Here is a 23,360-nt window from a genome sequence, read left to right as displayed (position 1 = left end):
AATCTCAGGGCTAGGACAAAGGAGACTTTACTGGTGCCTGTTCGAGGAAATCGATGAACAACAGGATGACAGTGATACAGTGATACTAAGTCTCTGTCCCAGATTTATCTCAAACTTCTTGGTATCAGAGACATCATCTTCTACAAGAACCATGTATACACCTACTTCTTTCGGTAAATCTCATTCACTTTCCTTAGTATTCCCTCATTTTATAAGTCAACTCATATGTTATCATGGTATAGAAATTTAATTTGGCTTTAATAGACTCTTTGAATAGCTTTGAGTGATAAATCCATGAAGAGTCTTAAAGAAATAAAAACCATGCCATTGGTTACTCTTTCCTATCATTACCTGCCATGATGCAGATTCAGAGAGCTTTAGGACCACGAACAATTATCACTCCTTCCTGCAATAATTGGAAGCTTAAAGGAAAAAATTTTTGTTTTGTAAAATTTGCCTGAAAAATTTAAACAGTCTTTTGTTTTGGATACTTGATTTGTTCAGAGTCACACCCATGTGTCAGGGGCTACTCCCTCCCAGTACTCCTGACATGTGGTGGCAGGAATCAAACCCAAGGCTTCAAAGATGCAAGTCATGAGCTTTCCCACTGATCCACATGCACGGCCCTTAGAATTTTCATTTTATAATTTTCAGTTTTTTTGTAGTGACAAACTCACTGAGAAGGACCATAAGTGACTTTTAGCTGGAAAGAAATAGAAAATAGCTTGTATACAAATGTATGGAGAAATAAGGGTTTCTTCTCAAATGACACATACATAACTATTTGAACCTTTATATCATGGTAACTCTCCTACATTATGATTAAAGAGATAAATGTTTCATAACAAAAATCTAGACTTGCTCAATATAATCTGTTCTTTATACTCTGTTATAAAACAGTGTCTACTATGTAAGAAATATAATAGTGTGGTATCAATGCAAAACTTTTAATTGTTGCAATGATTCTATGAAACAAATATTCACATTTTATACACAAGTACAGTAAAGCAAAGAAAAATTAAGCAATCTTCCCAAGGTCAAATTGTCAGTACAGTGTTGCAATCAAAGGCTAAGCTATTTTACTCCAGGCTCTGATCCAAAATCACCATACTCCATTCTCACCAAAGTATCTGAATTGCATTTTGAACACTAATGTACATACACTATAAATAGACTCAGATTCCATAGGAATAAAATTCAGGGACAGACTTACCATATCTCAAAAAATATCTTAAAAGGAAAGTAGAATAACTATATTCTATTTTGTCTTAAGTAACTTTGTTGTTGCTTGGTATCCCTAGAGAATAGACTCTGCGTGCAATTGTAACCAATATACATTATTTATCAAGGTAAAGGTTTTATAATAAGAAGTTCCTAAATTATACAACGCATTTTACCTGAACCAAGATATTGCTTGTGTATAGAAGCTTCTTCAAGTATAAAACTTATCCAAAAACATGAGAACTTTCCAAACAAATAAAACAATATTATGTTTTACCTTTTGTCTGATCCTCACTTATAGCTGATATTTTGCAGAGATTACAAATTCAATTTACTTTTAATAAACTTAGTTTATCAATGAGTGAACAATTAGATGATACTTTTATAAGTAATCAATGTCCACTTGCTGACACACCAAATTCCACAGGATGGATATGTCGTTCCCATGTTCTCCCTTCTGAAATCCGACACGCCATTTCGTCCCTAAAGAAGCAAAAAGCACCTGGCCCAGACAAGGTCAGATCTGAACACCTGAAGAACCTGCCATCAGTACTCATCAATACACTGGCTCGGCTCTTCACTCGCTACCTGTCTGAATGCAAGGTTCCGTCCCAATGGAAAACCAGCAGGACCGTACTACTGTTCAAGAAGGGAGACATCCATGACATTGGCAACTATCGCCCGATCTGCCTATTGTCTGTCATCTACAAGTTGTTCACTTGAGTCATCCTAAATAGGATTGGCAGAACACTAGATGAAGGACAACCATGCGAGCAAGCTGGGTTCCGCAAAGGATTCAGCACCATCGACCATATCCACACGATAACCAAGCTCACTGAGGTTTCTCGGGAGTTCAAGATGCCGCTCTGTTTAATGTTCATTGATTTAAAGAAGGCCTTTGATTCTGTTGAGACGGAAGCGGTCATTGAAGCCCTAGCCAATCAGAGCATTCAGGCCCAATACATCAAGATCCTCCGTGAGCTGTATTGCAGATTCACTACCAGGATCTCACCATTCTACAAAGAAGTGATCATTAATGTCAAGAGAGGGGTTCGGCAGGGTAATACCATTTCACGGAAACTCTTCAGTGCCACCCTCAAGAACATCATGCAACAACTAGAATGGGAAGGAATGGGAGTGAAGATAGATGGTCGGCAACTACACCACCTCCGCTTTGCTGATGACATTGTTTTAACAACACCAAACATCAGCCAAGCGGCACAAATGCTGGCCGACTTTGACCATGAGTGTGGAAAGGTAGGACTACAGCTGAATCTTACAAAGACAATGTTTATGAGAAACAGCCTCGTTCCTGATGCCCTATTCGTTCTCAACGGAATGACCATCTCCGAATGCAACAGCTATGTGTACCTAGGTCGAGAAGTCAACATGACAAATGACCTGGCACCCGAGCTGCCCAGGAGGAAGAGAGCAGCTTGGAACGCCTTCAAGAACGTCGAAGAAATAGCTAAGAGGACGAAGAACCTCCGGCTCCAGGCACATCTCTTTGATTCCACTGTTCTTCCTGCATTAATGTATGCCTCAGAGACCTGGGCCCTACGCAAGCAAGATGAGAACGCTATTCGGTTCTCCCAAAGAAGAATAGAAAGAGCTATGCTTGGAATATCACGTTTCACTCAAATGAGAGAAAGAATCCAGAGTTCCGACATCCGTGGACGATCAAGAATCAGGGACGCTGTCTCATTTGCCAAGGTGTCAAAAATCAGATGGGCTGGTCACATAATGAGATTTAAAGACGACTGCTGGACTAGAGCTATTACTGACTGGATTCCACAGGATGTCAAAAGACCGCGTGGCCGCCTGCCTATCAGATGGTCAGACTTCTTCATCAAGATCATGAACGATTGGTTTGATGCTCTTCATGTTCCCAGAGTGAACAGATGCCCTTGGGCTACACTAGCACGCAAAAGGGACAAGTGAAGACGTTACTGGTGCCCACTCGAGCAAATCGATGACTAACGGGAAGTTAAGTGATTAAGTGATTTATAAATAATAGTGTGCACTTATTCTTGATTAAAATCACTTGATCAGTTGACATCCTGTTACTCATCGATTTGATCGAGCGGGCACCAGTAATGTCTCCATTCATTCCTGTCACGTGCTAGTGTAGTCCAATGGCATCTGCTCATTCTAGCAACACAAAGAGCCTCAAACCGATTGTTCAGTGTCTTAACGAAGTCTTATCATCTCATAGGTAGGTGTCCATGCAGTCTTTTGACATCCCATGGAATCCAGTCAGTAACAGCTCTAGTCCAGCAGTCGTCTCTAAATCGCATTACGTGTTCCGCCCATCTGATTTTTGACGACTTAGCAAACAAGACAGCATCCCTAATTCTTGAGCATTGATGGAGGTCAGAACTCCTGATTCTTTCTCTCGAGTGAAACATGGTACTCCAAGCATAGCTCTTTTGATTCCTCTTTGGGAGACCCGAGTAGTGTTCTCATCCAGTTTTCATAGGACCCATGTCTCTGAGGCATATGTTAATGCAGGAAGAATAGTGGAATCAAAGAGATGTGCGCGGAGCCAGAGGTTCTTTGTCTTCTTAGCTATTTCCTTGACGTTCTTGAAGGCGTTCCAAGCCACTCTCTTCCTCTTGCACAACTCAGGTGCCAGGTCATTCATAATGTTGACTTCTTGACCTAGGTGCACATAACTGTTGCATTCAGAGATGGTCATTTCATTGAGAGCGAATGGAATGTCAGGAACAAGACTGTTTCTCATGAACACTATCTTTGTGAGATTTAGCTGTAATCCAACCTTTCCACACTCACAGTTGAAGTCGGCCAGCATTTGTGCCACTTGGCTATTGTGTGGTGTTATTAGAACCATGTCATCAGCAAAGCAGAGGTGATGTAGTTGCTGGCCGTCTATATTCACTCCCATTCCTTCCCATTCCAGTCATCACATGTTCTGGAGGGTGGCACTGAAGAGAATTGGTGAAGTGATATCACCCTGCTGAACCCCTCTCTTGACATGGATGATCACATCTTTGTAGAATGGTGAGATCCTGGTAGTGAATCCTTAATACAGCTCTCAGAGGATGCTGATGTATTGAGTTTGAATACCCTGTTTGGATAGGGAATTGATGACTGCTTCAGTCTCAACAGAATCAAAGGCCTTCTTTAAATCAATGAACATTAGACAGAGCAGCATCTTGGACTCTCGAGAAATCTCAATGAGCTTGGTTATCATGTGGATATGGTCGATGGTGCTGAATCCTTTGTGGAACCCAGCTTGCTCGCATGGTTGTCTTTTATCTAGTGATGAAGGACACTAGACCAATTCTATTCAGGATGACTCGAGTGAACAGCTTGTAGATGACAGACAATAGGCAGGTTGGGCGATAGTTGCCTATGTTGTGGATGTCTCCCTTCTAGAACAGTAGTACAGTCCTACTGGTTTTCCACTGGGATGGAACCTTGCATTCAGACAGGTAGTATGTGAAAAGGCAAGCCAGCATATTAATGAGTACTGAGGGCAGGTTCTTCAGGTGTTCAGGTCTGACCTTGTCTGGGCCAGGTGCTGTTCGTTTCTTTACCAATGAAATGATGTGTCAGATTTTGAAAGGGAGAATATTGGGAATGACATATCCATCCTGCGAAATTTGGTATGTGGGCAGGTGAACATCGCTATCAAAAAAATCTGAGTAGAAGTCTTGGGTAATCTTCTCCAATGCCCTTCTGGAAGATGTGATAGATCTATCAGGACATTGGAAGGCAGTCATCTTGGTCTTGTAGTTGACGAAGGACAGGCAGGCTTTATGAATGCTTTCCCCAGCTTCTGCTGCATCTACCAGCACCGCTACTCTCCTGTCTTTGAGGTCATCCTTGATCACTTCTCTGCACTGTTTTGCCAGCTCAGATGTTCGCTTGTGGTTGCCTGAGGCTTGCACCAAACCACGTTGGCAAATAAGCTCAAGAGTTTTTGATGACAGGAGTTTTTTTGTGGCTCTCTCTCTCTCTCTCTTAGAGTTCCTTGCACAATCATGGAGGTGCTAAACTAGTCGATCGTATTCCTTGTCGATGTTGTCAATGACAGCACCTTCCCATGTTACCTCAATAGTGCCAAATAGCTCCCAGTTGGTGGTTGTTCTGGAACTTCTCTTCTTAAACTTTGCAGCCTTTTTCTCCCACTCTGTGAAGTAGAATTTTGCACAAAGCAGATGCTGGTCCATGCCCGTTTGGAATTTTGGGACAACAGCAACATCAGTCAGGCAAAACCTTCAATTGAATATGATGTGGTCAATTTCATTGTGGAACCATCCACCGGGAGACTCCCATGTCCTACATTTAGATTTGGCCTTCTGGAACTGAGAGTTGCCAGGGATGGTTTTGGTAGACATGATGAACTCAGACAATCTCTCACTCTGTTTGTTCCATTCTATCCCATGGGTCCTGATGTGAAGGTCTTTGGCTGATCGTCTTGGTCCTATCTTGGCAGTGGAATCACCTACAAAGATCTTGTGGAAGGTGGGGTCTTCTTTATAGAACTTCTCCAGCTCCATATAGAACTTCTCAATTTCTCCTTCATCATAATTGGATGTTGGTGTGTGGACAACGAAGACAGAAACTGCTGGCAGTGAGCCACATCTATTCAAGTGTAATTGTACGATTTGGGTTGTTAAGCATTCGAATGAATCAATGCTCATTGCCAGGTTCGTTTTGACAAGGACACCAACACCACCGATGCCTCTTTTGTCGTATGTTCTGAGGAAAGTTCTTCTCCAATGTCGAAAACGGCATGATGTGATTGGTGCCTCCTCATCTCGGTCGGACCAATGATGTTGTACTTGATCTTTCATGCTTGTACCATCAGGTCCTCGACAGATGCATCTGATGCCAGCATACATGTGTTGAAAGTACAGTCAGTCATTTTTGTCTTTCTTCGTTTTGTCAGCCTAGTTCGGACTTGAGATTTTATCAGCCTTTCCTTCCACATCCTTCTCAATACTGCCGTATTGGTGGCTCCTTCAGTGTCAGGGGAATGGGATCCATTGTATTTACTGGTTTTGGTATATCAAATATGGAATGGATAGCTTGCCAGGCTTTGTCATGTGGGTGGAATACTCTCAGTAGCTTGTCAGGCTCTTCGAGAGGGATAGAGGCTTTTGGGGCAGCCTCTAATCACCCTTGTAGGTATTCTCATGGTTCAAACCATATTTGAATCTATCAAATATAGTGCGGCTATCCTGGAAGATGGGTATTAAGTATTTATGATGTTTTATGATGTGTCCATGCAAAGCAGCCAAGCGGTCCGGAAAGCATCCTGGAGCGTGGTGGCGGCTGGGTAGTGGAGGTAGTGAAGGTAGTGAAGGTCTGCCAGTGAGGTATTTATCTGGTATCGGTAGGGTGGGTCTTCTTCCGTGATCCAATCCCTGGGTCATGGGTGGTTGGTGGAAGCAGACAGGGCATGGTAGGGTGGGGCTCCTGGTTTTAATCCCTTCGTCACCTGTGGTTGGTGGGAGCAGGCAGAGGATCTCTGTCCCCAGATCCATTGAGCCTGGGGTCCAAGGTCTCAGAGTTCTGCTTATCTTGTTCTGTGGGACTTCACTTGTGCGTGAGTCTTGGACCAAGCATCCTGAAAGCATCCTGGGGCATGGCGGCAGCAGGGTAGTGGAGGTAGTGGAGTATTGATTAAAAAAGTGTGTACCAATATTTAGTATATGTCAGTTAACAAAACAATATTGATTATGTTAGAACTATTTCCAAATTAAATACTTTTAATAACACTAAGATATTAGTTGGAACTTTAGGAGTCTTGGGAAAGAAGTATCACTGTAAATAATAAAGTTTGGAGAGGTTCACAGAAGGCTTTTGAAAGAAGATCTTGCTAGAATTGAGTTATAAAAGATGAGAAGAATTAATCCTTACAAGCAGATGAATATCTTACAGGATAAAAATAACAAAAACATACACAAAGCTTATAAGTATGGGTGGAAGAGTATGAGAACAGGATTTGTGCCTGTAACTGAAAGGTTGAGGTGCTTATATGAGGTGTGTAGGATAACACTGTTTCTGTCGTTCCTGCATAGCCTCAGGTAGTTAGGTTTATTGGGTTGCTCCCATCATAGTGCTCCCATTCCTCTGTGTTTATTTGTAACTTCTTTCTTTTTGCTCCGTTGACTTGTAAATATTGTTTTTCTCTTCTCCTTAAGTCCTTTGCTTAGTTCAGAGCAATGTCCTTTGTGTATGAACACAAGAAGAGAGTATATGCTATGCTTTTGTAATGTGACTCTCAGTGATATTTTCCTCCTAGGCATCTGTTCTCTAGCCTAAGCCTCAGCTGTCTTACTTCCTAGCACCCCCCAAAGCAGGGTCCAGATGAAGGACTGGATGGAACCAGGACAAGCAGTAAACTATGTGCTACCCTGGTATGGAGATGGGCCTGGCCAAAGCACCATAATGCTTAACTATAGGGTGAGCTTGGTCATGGACAAATACTGTCATGATCCAAAGAGTAATAACTGGATTCTGACACTGCTGGGGTTAGGAATGACTAATCTGGCCTGAGCTCTGTAGTCTGAGTCTGTGGCAAGATGTTTCTAGGAGAGCTTCCCTATAAGCCTCAATGTTATCTCTTACTGTGTTCTTACAAAAATAACTAGTATTAAGATGTTAATAGAGTTACTGGACTGAGGAAAGGAGAAAAACACCTTAGGAGGCATTTTGCCCTTGGGCAGTCAGGAAGGGCTTTGGAATACCTCTTAGGTGGTGTTCCCTTTGAACCTGGTGGGCCCTCAGGAAGGGCTTTCTTATGTTGACTTGGCTACCAGACTGGGTGTATTGTCAGCTCAGAGTGCTGGGGAGTGTGTCTCTTGGAGAAATAAGAGAGAGAGAGCAGGGCAGCAAGATGGACTGCAGAGAGGCTAGCAAGAGGGACAGAGAGAGAAGAATGTAGAAGAATACAGGAGCAAGCACGTGGAGAGAGAGAGAGAGCCCAGATTGTGAGATGGAGCCCAGAGAGATGAGCAGGAGAAACAGAAGGAGAGGGAATGAGGGGAGTGTGAGATTAGAATGGGAGGCTCAGAGAGACTGGGGCAGACGTGTGGAGAGAATGGAATAAATGGTAACTGATCAATCAAACGGCTTGGCCCTCTTTTCCTCCTTATCTGCCCATGGCCCAGACCGCACTGGCTGGGGGAGTGGCCTGGGCACACCCAAATCCTGGTGGTGAGGGGAAGAGCTGTCCAGGCCTAGCCCCAGTCATCCCGGATTTTATAGAGGTGGACACGGAGAAAGTCGCAGGTGAATGCAAGGAAAGTTACAGCCCTCTGTGGAAGACTGCCTAAGAGCAGGCATGCTACCAGCACACTTCTTGGTCCACTATGACCCCTCCTTCTCCACTCAGGAGTCCTGGGAAGGTTGAGATTCACTAAAGCCTGCAGGGACTTCTACACACTAGCATGAATATTAATGACCTGACCCCATTCTGGTTTCTGAAGCTCTTCTATTCATACAGAAAAGAATTTCAGGAGCTGGAGCAATAGTACAGTGGGTAGGGTGTTTGCCTTGTATGCGGCCAACCAGGGTTCGATCCCCAGCACCTCTTATGGTCCCCTAAGCCCACCAGGAGTGACCCCTGACTACAGAGCTAGGAATAAGCTCTGAGTACTGCTAGGTGTGGTTCAAAATCAAAAACAAATGAACAAAACTACTGGTTTTGGATCTATGAGGGGGGATATAAGAGAAGAGTAAGCATCTTTCCAGAGTGAATGGCACAGGTTTCTCCAGAGAGAGGCATGAGTATCCACAAAGCAAAGAGGAAGTTTCCAATCGCAAGTTAGATACAGGTCACACTCAAGAATGTTAAAGGGGAAAGTTAAAGGGGAAAGCAGGAACACCGGAAAAGTGGGTAATGGGTGACTTTCAAGATAGAGTGAGTGCCATTAACTAGGAGGAAACAATGGCACACCTACAGGCATCACATGTGGGCAACTTGGAGACAAAATGGACGGTGCAGGCCAACAACTTCTCCCCAAAACTTGTCTTAGAGTTTTTCCAAGCTGCTCCCCATGGGAGGTCCATCACTAGAGCTTTGGCAGAAAAGCACTGCCAAATCTTCCTTTGATGGTTGATCCTTGATGGGTCCCTTCCTGATGGGCTTGATCTGTCTCTTATTTTCTAAAATTCACCTAAAATTCATTGCCACGGGTAGCCACTATCTGTCTACTTACTTCTAGAACCTCTGTAACAGGTAATCATTTAGTGATGCTTAGATTTTTGGAAGATTCCCCTTGAAAAAAAGTTCAAATCAACACTGAAAAATTGATGAGAAGACAGCAAGGACATTAGACACCACAGTGTCCAATACACGTTTTAAGAGGTATACAGAAGTGGGCAGATGGCTCAAAGGGCTAGAGAATGCAGAAATCTCAGGTTTTATTCTTAACACTATTTTTATCCTCTAACACTGCCAGAGCCCGGCAAGCTACCGAGAGTATTCGATATGCCAGACACAGTAACAACAAAGTCTCCAATGGAGACGTTACTGGGCCCGCTCGAGCAAATCGACGATCAATGGGAGGGCCTTTACCTTTAAATAATATAGTAAAATCAAAATATTATACATTGATAATATGACATTAAGGAAAAAAAACTGGCTTAATTTATCCTTAACTTGTTATAATGTTCAAATTTTGAAGATACAATATAGTTCTACATATGCAATGAACACACCACCAGGAGACTATAGAATGCTTGTTTTCATCAGAAGAGATGAATACATGAATTAATCAAAATTGGCCTTCTTCTCATCTCCCATGTATAAGTTTATGGAAAGAATTTTGTGAGAGGAGAGATTAATTACATGTAGTAGCGAAATCTTATCAAATCTTTTGTCAGTTGTATCACTGTAGCACTGTAGCACTGTCTCCCATTGTTCATCAATTTGCTTGAGTGAGCACCAGTAATGTCTCACAACAAATTGTGAGACTTGTTATTGTTTGTGGTATATCAAATATGTCACAGGTATCTTGCCAGGCTTTGTCGTGTGGGCAAGATATTCTCGGTAGCTTGCTGGGTTCTCCGAGAGGGGTGAAGGAATTGAACCCGGGTTGGCCACGTGCAAGGCAAACGCCCCACCCGCTGTGCTATTGCTCCACATCTGTCAATAAACTCATTTCTAGGTAGAAAAATGAAATATCATGAGTAAGCCTAGTGAATGTTCTCTAGTTTCTCAGAGTGAGACCATTACATCATTCATATCTAAGTGGAACAAATATCATTTCTGAGAATAACAGGTATTTGAGGTGTACCATTAGTGTACTATTAATAAAGCAACATTTAAGTCAGAGGTTCTCACCTTTATTTGGCCAACTATGCTCTTTTCAGAAAAAATAAAATAAGACACTCAATGTCCCCCTGGATATCTACCATCTTCAAGTGAACTTTTAAAATAAAGTACATGTCAATTGCACTTGAGTGCTACTTTATCCCTAAACTATTCTAGCAACCATTTGGAGGGGATGATATCACCCCTTTTGGGAAAAAAATCAATAAATTCATCAGGAAACAAGGGAATTACTAATATTGCAGGCACAGAGAACAATTATATGCTTTAGTATTTTGTACTTTAGAGAAGCAAGACCTTGTTTAATGTTCAATATATGGTTCCCTAATGGATAGGAGAGAAGTTTGTATTAGGATCTTTTAAGATATATACATATATATACATAAATATGTGTGTGCACATGTGTATATATCTTATATCCACAAATCCTAAAATGTATTTAATACACTAGAAACTTTAATAATGGATAACTAAGGTTAGTATTAAACAGGTTATTATTATTATAAATTTATAACCTTATATAAGGTTTTATAACCTTATTATGATAAGGTTATTATTATAACCCTTATGTGCATTAACTATTCATGGTGCTAGCTTTGAAATCCAACCAAAATGCATTGATTTCACATTGATTTTTGTCAATGTCTGACCAGCTTAAATCAGGACAAAAAAAAATAATAATGGCTCTTAAATAAAACAGTCATGATCCACTTTAATATTTTGAACCTGAGAAAGAACCCTTAAAAGCAGTCAAGTGATACAAATTTTTGCATTTTGGACTTTCTTGTCTATAGATTTTGAATACCCACTCTCTTTGATAGTTCAGTTTTTCTATTATCATTAGTAACTCTAATTTGGAATACTCTATCCATGAATAAAATTTGTTAATTTTGTTATTGTTGTTGTTGTTGTTGTGTGCTTTGTTTGAGGGCCATATCTAGCAGTGCTAAAACACTAGCTAAAACAATAAGGTTAACTCAGATTTCAGGGAAAAGGAATCAGCTGCCATTTCTCAATCCGAGAAGTGTCAAAGATGCGTGGCTCTTTCAAAGCACTGTGGATAGCTGAATCTAAACTCAAGATTTAGAGAAGTCACTGTTCTAGTGAGAAGGATTATCAAGTCATATCATATAAACCGTCAACTTGAGTAGATGAGAAGAACTGAGGTTAATCAAGTCAAAAGTATCAGATGGAAACTTATTGATGGTATATTTATTTGCATTTATATTGCTTTACATTGTTTAGAAGTTTTTATGCACTGGCATAATATACAGGTGACTGCTTCCTTTATATGTGATAATTTGGGAAATTCAAAATGATACTCAAGAAAGTTCATGGTTTTCAGAATTAAGGCCACAGATATCAAGAATGTGCTCAAGCAAGTGTGATGGACAAAACATCTGAACCAAAGGATGCTACAGAGAGGATGGAACCCAGATGGCATGACTACCACCAGGAAGACCAGTTATGGGAGAATTAAACTAAACTAAAATTGTATCTTCCAGATGGCATGAAACCTTAACCTATATCTCTGACTGAATACAACTTGACTCTAAAATGAGTTTCTAGATCAATATATGGAACTTAATTAGTAGTTCTAGAAAGGAAGGCATGAAAAATATCAGGGACCAATACTCGCTAGTAAATTAAATATTTTGAGAATATGTAAATAATTCATTTGAGACAAAGTGAAAATGTGTTCATTGAATTTAAGTGGTAATGAGCAGAATATCTAGCATTGGAATTCTTTAAAAATACATTCTATATTATTTCAGATTTGAGAGGCTATTGGAACCCATCTTATTGTCAAAGCTATTAACACAATAAATATATTTTATAATATTTTTCTTTAGTGGGTGATAAAAGTTGTTTATTATTTTAAGTGTGACTGTGTTCTTCAATTTAAAATATTTGGGGATGGAGTGTAGTATAATAGCAATTAGGAAACTTGCCTTGCATGCAACCATGCCAGGTTCTATGTCCAGCTCCACATAATGGTCCCTCGAGTGCCATATGTGTGTCTAAAAAAGACACACAAATTAGCTTATAAGGTTGCGATAATGAAAATCATGGAGTTGTGATTCTCTGAAGCACTTGTTTGTGAAAGGAATTCTGAGTCACTATTGGCTGTATGTGTTATATGTGTTCAAATTCTACGAGGTATTTTTCATGGTTGATTTAGATTATGAAAAAAAATCATTGGTATATAATACAAATTTAAAGATGCCCACGGCTGGAGCGATAGCAAAGCAGATAGGGCATTTGTCTTGCACGTGGCTGACCTGGCCAACCCGAGTTCGATTCCTCCGCCCCTCACAGAGAGCCCAGCAAGCTACCTAAAGTAGCTACCGCACGGCAAAGCCTGGCAAGCTCCCCGTGATGTATTCGATATACCAAATACAGTAACAACAAGTCTCACGATGGAGACGTTACTGGGCCCGTTCAAAATCAATGAACAACGGGATAACAATTCTACAGATGTTATTAAACAGGTATGTCTCATTTTAGAACTTCTACTTTCAATATTAAACAAATTATTTCTCAATGATTTCTTAATGTTTTCAAGTAATCCTTTGTATTATTTGTTGCTCTGTTTAACTCAAAAAGGTAAAAACTATACTTCTCCTGATATAATCCTTTCAGTCAATAAATGCACAAACAAATGATCATTCTCTGTCTCTCTCTCCTTCCCTCCCTCCACTATTCCACCCCATGATGGGGCATTTTAGAATTATTTTCTCTGCCATCTGTTCGTCAGAAAATAATGGAGCCTACAAAGTTCAGGGATGTACAGACATGTGAGCTGATGGCATCAGTATTTCTTGCTCACACACAGGCCCCCAAAGCTCAAAATCACATTTCCCACTAAATTCCAATTGCAAAAGCCAGATGGAGAACAGAAATGTGATGGTGCAAGATGTTTAATTCCATTTCAAATGTTTAATGACTTGCCATTTGTAGATAAAAGATTAGAAAATTAAGGTAAAGTACAGGAGTCAGGAAATGTGGAAGCATTAGGATAGAATCTGTAAAATAAAATTTTGTAAATGCTTAGTGTGTCTGAGAGAAATATCATCAGCATTATAAAATGGAAGTTCTGGAGAGTATCTTTGAAAATACCTGCTGAATTTTACATAGGAAGAGACAGACTCAAGTTCAAAATGATACATAATTCTATTCAATTCAATTAAGTGACTGGGATAAGACAATCTAAAGTAGACATCATCTTACTTTTTTTACTTTAAATTCCATCACTGAGGGCAAAAAGGAATGCAGAAAGGAGACAGAATATCAGGGACAGGAGATAAAAGAGCAGTGAAAAATAAAGTGGAACTATGTGCTGTTAATCAGAGAGAACAAGGAACAGAGAGAGGGAGGACAGGGACTTAAAACTGGACCTTTTCCCAGATGTTAGATGTCTAAATTAATTTTCCAAAAATTTTCTTTCAAAAAGGGAAGAATAACAAGATACATTGAGAGGAAATTGAAAAGCATAACAAACTTTTCCAAAATATCAAATATAAACTAGACTATCTTTGTACTCAAATCCTTGCTCTGCTACTAAGCTATAGAAACTTAAAAAAAAGAAAAGAAAAATGAGGAAGACCAAGCTAACTGCCCAGAATAAAATTATAATTAAGCACATGTTTACAGGTCACCAAAGTGGAATTCAATAGTTTTCTTCATCATTTACCTGCTGGTTCAGCTTGAGCACGTTATTTCACCACTTCGTACTTCTATTTTCTGTATATTAAATGAGGATTATTATAAAGATTAAATGGTGTAATTTTCCTAAAGCAACTTTCATATTGTAAACATTTTAGTTGCATAGTTATTTTAAAATTTTATATAGTAGAAGGCTGAAAGGAGAGCCAACTTTGCCCCAAGTAGACAAATGAACTAACAAATAAAATAAAATTTAGAAATAACAAAAACCAAATATTTTAAAACATTTGCAATAGTAGTACTAGCATTTCTTAAAATCCCACCTTTGGTGCTGAAGCTAGCATTTATAGCAGTTATATAAGCTTCGATTGTTCTATAATTCTATAATTGTTCTATAAATTCCAAAGCTTGTTATGCCACAGCTATGAAACTTTGGGCACAGTAGTTAATGGGAGCTTTTTTCTTGCCTGCATGATGCCAGACTGCTTCAGGCTTTGAGAATAACATTTCTAAAGAAATGGACCTCATGCAATAGAGTTTTTCATAAAATAAAATTTCTTTTTATGCAAAATACACCAGCATTTAAGATTTCAGTCATTTGATAATATGGTCAATTGCTATTTTATTACTTGACATTTCATTATAATATTTGCATCTGTAATCGGTGAGTTGTGAAACTTCTTAATGTATAGAAGAGAACTTAACACATAAAAGGGTGCAAATAATTGCTTTTGAATTTTCTACTGCTTAGTGCATATCTTAATAATGTAATATCTGTACATACTAAATACCACAGTACGACACAGAAAGAGAACCATTAAGACTCGAGTTTTTCATCTAAGTTAGTCTCACTTATTACAGAAACCTAGAATTTATTTCTTCCTGAGGTTAATATTTTAAAATTGACACAATACGAAATGTTACAGTCTAGTCACTAAAGGAGGTAATCCAAATATAAGAATCTTACTGCTTACTTTCAGAACCATTAGACTTAGTTTCTACTAGCCCTGTCACTTTGTTGGCTGCTTGATTTTGAGAAATTTATCTTATCTCTTTCTGTCTTACTTTCCTTATATTTATCAGGTGTTAGGTTCAGGGCAGGTGACAATAGAGAGCACCTCCTAAAATGGTTTTGAGAATTAAAAGGGATAATCTACCTCATCAGAGCGAAGGACATTTGGCACAAAGTAAAACACTCAATCTTTGTTGGATGTTGTTGGTCTTATTCTAAGAATAATAGAACACTATCTAAGAATTTTATACTAGGGTGAGGGCTTCATGACATGATTTGCAGTCCCGAAAAATATTGCTTCCCAGAGAAGTGACTGATAATAGTGCAAAGCGTGGAGTGTGGGTAACACTCAAGTTTATAACAACAGGAAACTGACACCACTAGATATACAGCTCATACATCTCATGGGGTGAGGGACCCAGAATAGAAATCCAATAGAATTTAAAGAGAGAGAGAGAGACAGAGAGAGAAAGAGAGGGAGAGAGAGAGAGAGAGAGAGAGAGACAGAGAGAGAGAGAGAGAGAGAGAGAGAGAGAGAGAGAACGTGTTCAAGAAATCCCTTGGGAGTAATGAATATCATTATTTCATTTCAACAGATCTCCAAGTTCAGTGTTGAAGGGAGAGGGCATTAGATTGATTTCTCTGTGTGGATTTGTTTTGCTTAAATATGTACCAATACTCCATGTAGATTGAAAGGAACAGTATGCATGGATTGAAAAATGTGTGTGCTATGGTAGGAGATCCTGAGGAAAGTCTAGGAAAGCTTTCAGTGGTTATAAAAATTCTTTATTACTGTACTTTCTATCACTCCAGTCCTAGGCTGGAGCGATAGCACAGCAGGTAGGGCGTTCGCCTTATACGCAGCCAACATGGCCGACCCGAGTTCGATTCCTCCGCCCCTCTCGGAGAGCCCGACAAGCTACCGAGAGTATTCGATATGCCAGACACAGTAACAACAAAGTCTCCAATGGAGACGTTACTGGGCCCGCTCGAGCTACCGAGAGTATTCGATATGCCAGACACAGTAACAACAAAGTCTCCAATGGAGACGTTACTGGGCCCGCTCGAGCAAATCGACGATCAACGGGAGGGCCTTTACCTTTACCTTTACCTGTACTTTCTAAGATGGAAACTATTAGCCATATATTAAACACACAAGAGTGATGGGTATCTCAAGGAACTACATTTTAAATATAAGTTAGTTAAAAACTTAAGTTAAAAACTTAACTCATGCCTATCTTTGCACAGTAAAATTTTACAGGTTGTGGACAGGTAAAGGATTATGATAGTTCTTCACCCATAGAAAACAAGGATATTCTATGCTTTCTAGTATCATAGTAAAATATCAAAATGCTATGAGATTTAGAATTTTCATTTCCTATAAGAATACTAGTACTTTTTATCATCATGTAGGATACAAATCAAAAGAATAAATTTTTGTTCTATACTCTTCTCAGAGTGTTAAGTACTGCTATTAAACTTTCCTTTGAGCATTTCTACTACTTTTGTTAAGTGAACCTAAGGAAAAATAGAAATTGACAAGCTATGGTGAAAAATATCTAAGTTGCTGTTCTCAAATCATCCAGAATCAATGTGCTTATTAAACTTAAAAAAAAATCTACCTTTCACTAGATTGTCATATTTGAAGAAAAAAAAACACAGCAAATGTGGTAAATGAATGACAGAGGCTACACATTTTTAAGACACAGTATACTTTATTATAGTATTCCCATTCCAACTTTGAAGAATCTCAAGCTGAAAAATAAAACATGCCATCCCATTTTGAGAGGTGAACAAAGAATTTGGGTTTCTGCAAACAGATCTGTAACAGGTACCAAATGATTAAGAAAGTAGGTACAGGGGCTGGAGCAATAGCACAGCAGGTAGGGCATTTGCCTTGCACATGGCCTACCAAGGTTCAATTTCCAGCATCCTATGTGGTCCCCCAAGTACCACCAGGAGTAATTCCTGAGTGCATGAGCCAGGAGTCACCCCTGTTTGATGCTGGGTGTGGAACCCCCTCCCTCCCATAAAAGGAAAGTAGCCATGTTTCTGCAACATTTAAAATTAAACAGTAAGGTAGCAAGATTCTTCCAAACAATTCTCATATTGAAACATGCTGATGGGCCTACATCCTACCTCCTCTGCCATGTAAACTCACCTACTGGCCTTGTTCCAGAGACTCATAAATAAATCACGAAAGAGATCAACTAGCCCAGAGATCAACTAGAGATCAACAAAACTTTCTCAGACACCCATTCCTAGCTGAGATCTCAGTGGTGATCTTGGATGGGGGGTGGTCCAACTATGGCACCAACAAATCCCTAGCAGGAGCTCCCATACCCTCCCAAAGCCACCACCATGATTCCAGCAGAACTGCCCAATTAAATATCTTGGATATTCTGGAATGACATCTCCAAACTCTAGAACATGGTCATCCCAACAGAGCATACCAGATTGGAAGAAGCCAACCAATCTTGATGAACACAAACAATATAGAGGGCTTAACTTGCAACAACAGCTTAGTATAACCTCAAATGAGGACTTATTGTCCCCATAGTGATGTACAAAACTCTCGCAAATTTTCTTCAATGGAAATATTTTTTGATCATCCCATTAGCCATTTAGTGGCAACAACCAATATAAAATAAATTATTGTGAGCTGCTATAGTGGCAGACTTGAGGGGTGGCTGGGAAAACGGAGACAATGGTACAGGGAAAGTGATAGTGGTGGTAGGGTTGATGTTAAAATATTAAATTACTGTATCAAATCATCACGAAAAACTTTGTAAATCATGGTTTTTAAATAATGTGGGGAAAAAATAAAACAAAACATGCTGATAGGGCAGTAGAGATAGTCCAATGGGTAAGGCACAAATGACTGAGGATCAATCCTCAGCACCCATATGGTACCCAAGGGACTTCCAGGAGTCATCTCTGAACAAAAAGTATTAACTAAGCCCTGAACATTGTCAGATGTGCTACCCCCCCAAAAAAATATCATCAAGTCTCACTAAAGTTGTCATATAATAATTGCTCCTCTACTCATTTCAGAATCATGTTTGTCTTTCCTTTGATCCAAGTTGTTTCTGAAACCTCCTGGACTGTGCTTATTCAAATGGAAACTAAAAATCCCCAAATTTATCTAAGCCAGTATTTTTTTAATTTTTGTTAGTGAGACACCATGAGGTACATTTGTAGACTTACAAATTTTTGTGCTTGCGTTTCAATTATACAATGACCAAATACCCATCCCTCCACCAGTGCCCATTTCCCACCACCACGGATCCCAGTATCCCTCCCACCCACCATGTCCCCCATCCCACCCTGCCTCTGTGGCAGGGCATTCCCTTTTGTTCTCTCTCTCCTATTGGGTGTTGTGGTTTGCAAAAGAGGCAATGGGTGGCAATCTGAACTTAAGTTGCAGAATCCAAGCCTAATAACTTGAGAGACAAGGATATATATTGAAACTGGTTTATTCAGGTGCTGGGTACCTAAGATGATGACAGACCTACTGTGCTCAATACCATCTTACTCTCAAATTGGGGCTAAGTGTTGATAACTTGGTGACTGAGAAAGTATTTCAGGAAAAAGTTATTGGTAGTAGTTTAGGTATGGAAGGGAGTAGAGTTGGCAAACAGTCCGAATGGTGGCAGTAATGGGGGTATGATGACCTGGTCCTAGTAAAATTTTAACATGATGTGGTAGAACGACATCCATCCTCAGGATCTGCAAGATAACCACCAAGAGTCCTTCCAGAGGCCCTGTTGCTTCCTCCTTCGTCCAAGAATCTATAACTGGATGCAGTTTAACATTGAAAAACAATGCATGAAAACATTTTTAAGATTGGGAGACAGGGCAAAGGTTAAGCAGGAGTGAGAAGTTATAAGAAGTATATAGGTCAGAAGCAAATAGTCTTTTTCACTTGTCTGTTTATCAGTCTCGGAACCAAATCTTATAGTATATCAATTAATACCATGTTCCATTCCAAACTAATTTGAATAAAATGATAGTTCCAAGTTGCTATACATATTTAATGATCCAGGATATTTCTACTCCTCTAACTGATGAAATTTTTGTTTTTATTCCTTCATATAATTGCACCAAATTTATAATTGAAAACCTTTTTTAAATTGAATCCTCATGAAATACAAGGTTATAAAATTCATGATTGGGTTTCATTCATACTGTGTTCCATCACCAGTCCCTTCACCAGTGTACATTTCCCGCCACCAATGTCCCTGGTTTTCCTCCTTCCTCTCTCTCTCCCTCTCTCTCTGTCTCCGTCTCTCTCTCTGTCTCTCTCTCTTTCTCTCTCTCTCTCTCTCTCTCTCTCTCTCTCTCTCTCTCTCTCTCTCTCTCTCTCTCCTTTTGGGCATTAAGGTTGGCAATATAGGTGCTGAAAGGTTATCAGGTTTGTACCTTTACCTACTTTCAGTTGTTGTTCAGAATGATAATTTCTAACTATCATTATCATAGTGGTTCCTTCTCTATCCTAACTGCCCTCTCCTCACCACCACTTGAAGCATGATTCCAACCATGGACCATTCCTCCTGGCCCTTGTTTCTAATATCCTTAGGTATTAGTCCCATACTATGAATTTTTTTATAGCCCACAAATTAGTGCAATCATTCTATGTCTGCCCCTCTCTTCTGACTTGTTTCACTCAGCATGGTACTCTCTATATCAAACCATTAATAAGCAAATTTCATTACTTCATTTTTTTCTGGTGGCTGTGTAATATTCCACTGTGTAGATGTACCATAGTTTCTTTATTCACTCATGTGTTCTTGGGTACTGGGGTTGTTTCCAGTCTTGCTACTGTGAATAGTGTTGCAACAAGCATAGAAACGCAGATGGCTTTTCTGCTCTGTGTTGTGTTGTGTTGTGTCCCTGGGGTATATTCCCAGAAGTGGAATTGCAGGGTTGTATGGAAGCTCCTTTTTCAGCTTTTTGAGGAATGCCCATAACAATGGAACATCTAATCACAGAGACTTTAAGGATTTTCTTGAGACCAACGGGTATTAAACCTTGATACTGAAATGAACCTAGCCTATTCTATGAGTAATAACCTGTGATGAACCGCAAACACAACTAAGAAATGATGACTACATATGTGGGCAGTAGATTTATGTAAAATATTCTATTAAAAACCAATTCCAATGGATTTCTGCTCTTCAAAGCTAAATTTTCAATACCTAAATCTTAAAACTTATATTTTTATTTTTTTTTAAATTTAGTCACCATGAAATTAAAAAGTCATGGTAGGGTTTCAAGCACAAAATGATTGAACACTAAGCTCTCCAAGAGTGTTCACTTCCCGCCACTAATGTCCACCCCACCACCCCATTTGCCTCCCACCCACCAGTTAGTTTGCTTCACTGAGAGATTCTTTTAGTAACATAATTTTTTGCACTATAGTTTACAGTAAAGTTGATGATAGGGTTTCATACATAACACTTAACCATTTTCAGTACCACCTCCTCCTCCTCGTTGAATGCTTTCCTCCACCATAGATGTTGTCCCCCCTCCCACATCCTATTCCTGAGCCAGCGTTTCTTACAATACTTCACTTTCACTCTTTGTTTTACTTATTTTTATTTTGAGGTGAGGTGGGGTCATACTTGGGGGTGCTTATGGATTACTCTTGATTCTGTGCTCAGTGCTTAATCCTGGCAGTGCTGGGGCCATATGCAGTGCAGGGAATTGAGCCAGGCTTGGACACATGCAAGACAAGTGACATAACACCTGTTCATCCCCTACTCTACTCTTTTATTTGTAATATTTCTATACATGAACTTTCAATTTTTATTTCATGAAAAAATGATGTTTGAATCTTTACTCCCTACTTATTTGGATTTAATTTACATTATCATTTTCAGCATCATAACTATTATGTATTAAGCACATTCCATGTATCATATCCTAACATAAAACATTTATAATCATAATGTCACTTGATATTATTGCAACCAAAATTGGTAGGTACAATTACTACCCCTACTTTACACATCAGGAAATTGAAGCTCAGAGGACTTCTCCACATTTCTCAGATTGTCACCCTTAATAGCCAGGAAATTCATTCAAGTCAAACTAGCCGCTAATTAACCTCAGAAGTAGCCTTTATAACCCTGGGACAGACTTGTAGCCACACTTTTAGTTCAGTTTGTAATTTTGCCTGTGGATGGGGCTGACCATTCAAACCAACATGGTTTTAAAATATGAATACAATCTTAGGCCTAATAAATATGCCAGTTATTAGCAGCACATAATTTTCTCTCCTGTCCTTAAAATGCACTTACTTCAACTTCCTTTAGGCAGGTAAGAAACATACATTAAAATCTCTCTCTGACAGATGATTCATAAAGCAACATTGGTTCCTTGCTTTATTTGTACCCCTTACATAAAAAGCTGAAGTTAAAGTAATGCAAGACATTGACTTCGAATATTGACTGGCACAGAATGAAGAGAAAAATATGTGAGAGAAATAGTCTTTGCCAGCGATAAAAATTACAGAAGCTAAAACAGAAATTTAAGCTTCCTTTACCTCCCAATGAACAAATGCATGAGTTTTAACATTCTTCCTTTACATCTTAAATCTTAAGAATTTGGTATCATTAAGTGACTCAGTGCAATAGTCCTTCAAGAGAAATTATACCCCATCTAAGAAATAGTGACAAATCCCAGATATAGTACTCTCAGTCTAGTCAAACCACTGCCTTGGAAAGCAATAACATTGCCTTCTTTGATTCACACTGTGTTTCTCTGCATCACACACTAGTAGACTGTTTATCTTATTCAATGGCAGCTCAATATAAGACTGAGAGCTATAAAGAATTTATTCTGTACTCCCTCCCCAAATTCTTTTCTGGTGAAAATGTTAGAGCCTTGTTTTATTTAACATCAGGATGCCTTCTCCGTCTTATTGCTCATTCCTCTTGTCTGATGATTGTTTTATTTCCTCTGAGGAAGGGAAGAATTTCCAAGACAGTATATACTGCTTAGTATGTCTTTTATACTAATTTTCAAGGTGGAAATGTCTTAATAACATACCTCTAGATTCATATTAAATTTAAAACTTTCTGTAACTACTACATGTTTTCTTCTGGTAGAAATTACCTACGCAGAGCCATTTTTCTTCACCTTTCTTGCTTCCCAGCAGATATTAATAACTATGTTCGAGAATGAAATTCTGTATCTTTCTCAAGGATTCTCTGCAATTAACAGGCAGCAGGCAGGAGCTGAGGAGGTACCTCAAAGGGCTTGAACACATATGTGGGAACCCCAGGTTTGATGTTTGGTACCACATGGTTCCCCAGTTCCATAGGCACTACCATGTGTGTCACATCCCCTCCAGCACCCCTAAAGAGTAAGAGACATCAGGCTTCACAATCATGACCAATTACACAGACACATATTTGCGGAGGAAATATGTGATAGATTTTCTTTCCTGATAAAAGTATAGCTCCTACTGTCCTCCCCCGCCCAAGGAGACCCTGAGTCGCCGCCCATGAATGGGCCCTCTGGCAACTCGACAAGCTGCTTAAGCCATGATCCCAGAGACTCAGAAACAAATCTCGGAAGCCAGTGGCTTTTGGCAGAAATCCCTCCAGATTTAATCATTAAGATTTCAGAATTCCAAAATCGCGTGGCTGCTACCGCAGCTGTGTGACATCATATGCTATTCATAATCAGCAATAGAAAACAAATTGTCTAATGTTGACTTTTTGGCAGATGTGAGTTTTTGGGGTAAAATCCCAAAAAGTAATGGTGGGTCCAGTGTCAAAATACTGAATGTAATCAAAATAGAGAGAGTAATGTGGAAATCATCTGCCACACGGATAGGGGGAGAATGTGGGTTGGGAGAATATACTGGGGTTTTTAGTGGTGGAAAATGTGCACTGGTGAAGGGATGGGTGTTTCATCTTTGTATGATCGAGACTTAAACCCAAAAGCTTTGTAACTGCTCTCACGGTGATTCAATAAATTGATTTGCTCGAGTGGGCCCAGTAACATTGTGAGACTTGTTGTTACTGTGTTTGGCATATCGAATACATCATGGGTAGCTTACCAGGCTTTGCCGTGCAGATGAGATACTCTCAGTAGCTTGCAAGGCTCTCTGAGAGGGGCTGAGGAATCAAACTTGGGTCA

Source organism: Sorex fumeus, unplaced genomic scaffold (assembly GCF_029834395.1).
Source record: "Sorex fumeus unplaced genomic scaffold, SorFum_2.1 ptg000122l, whole genome shotgun sequence".
NCBI lineage: Eukaryota > Metazoa > Chordata > Mammalia > Eulipotyphla > Soricidae > Sorex > Sorex fumeus.
This window is presented reverse-complemented; position numbering follows the sequence as displayed.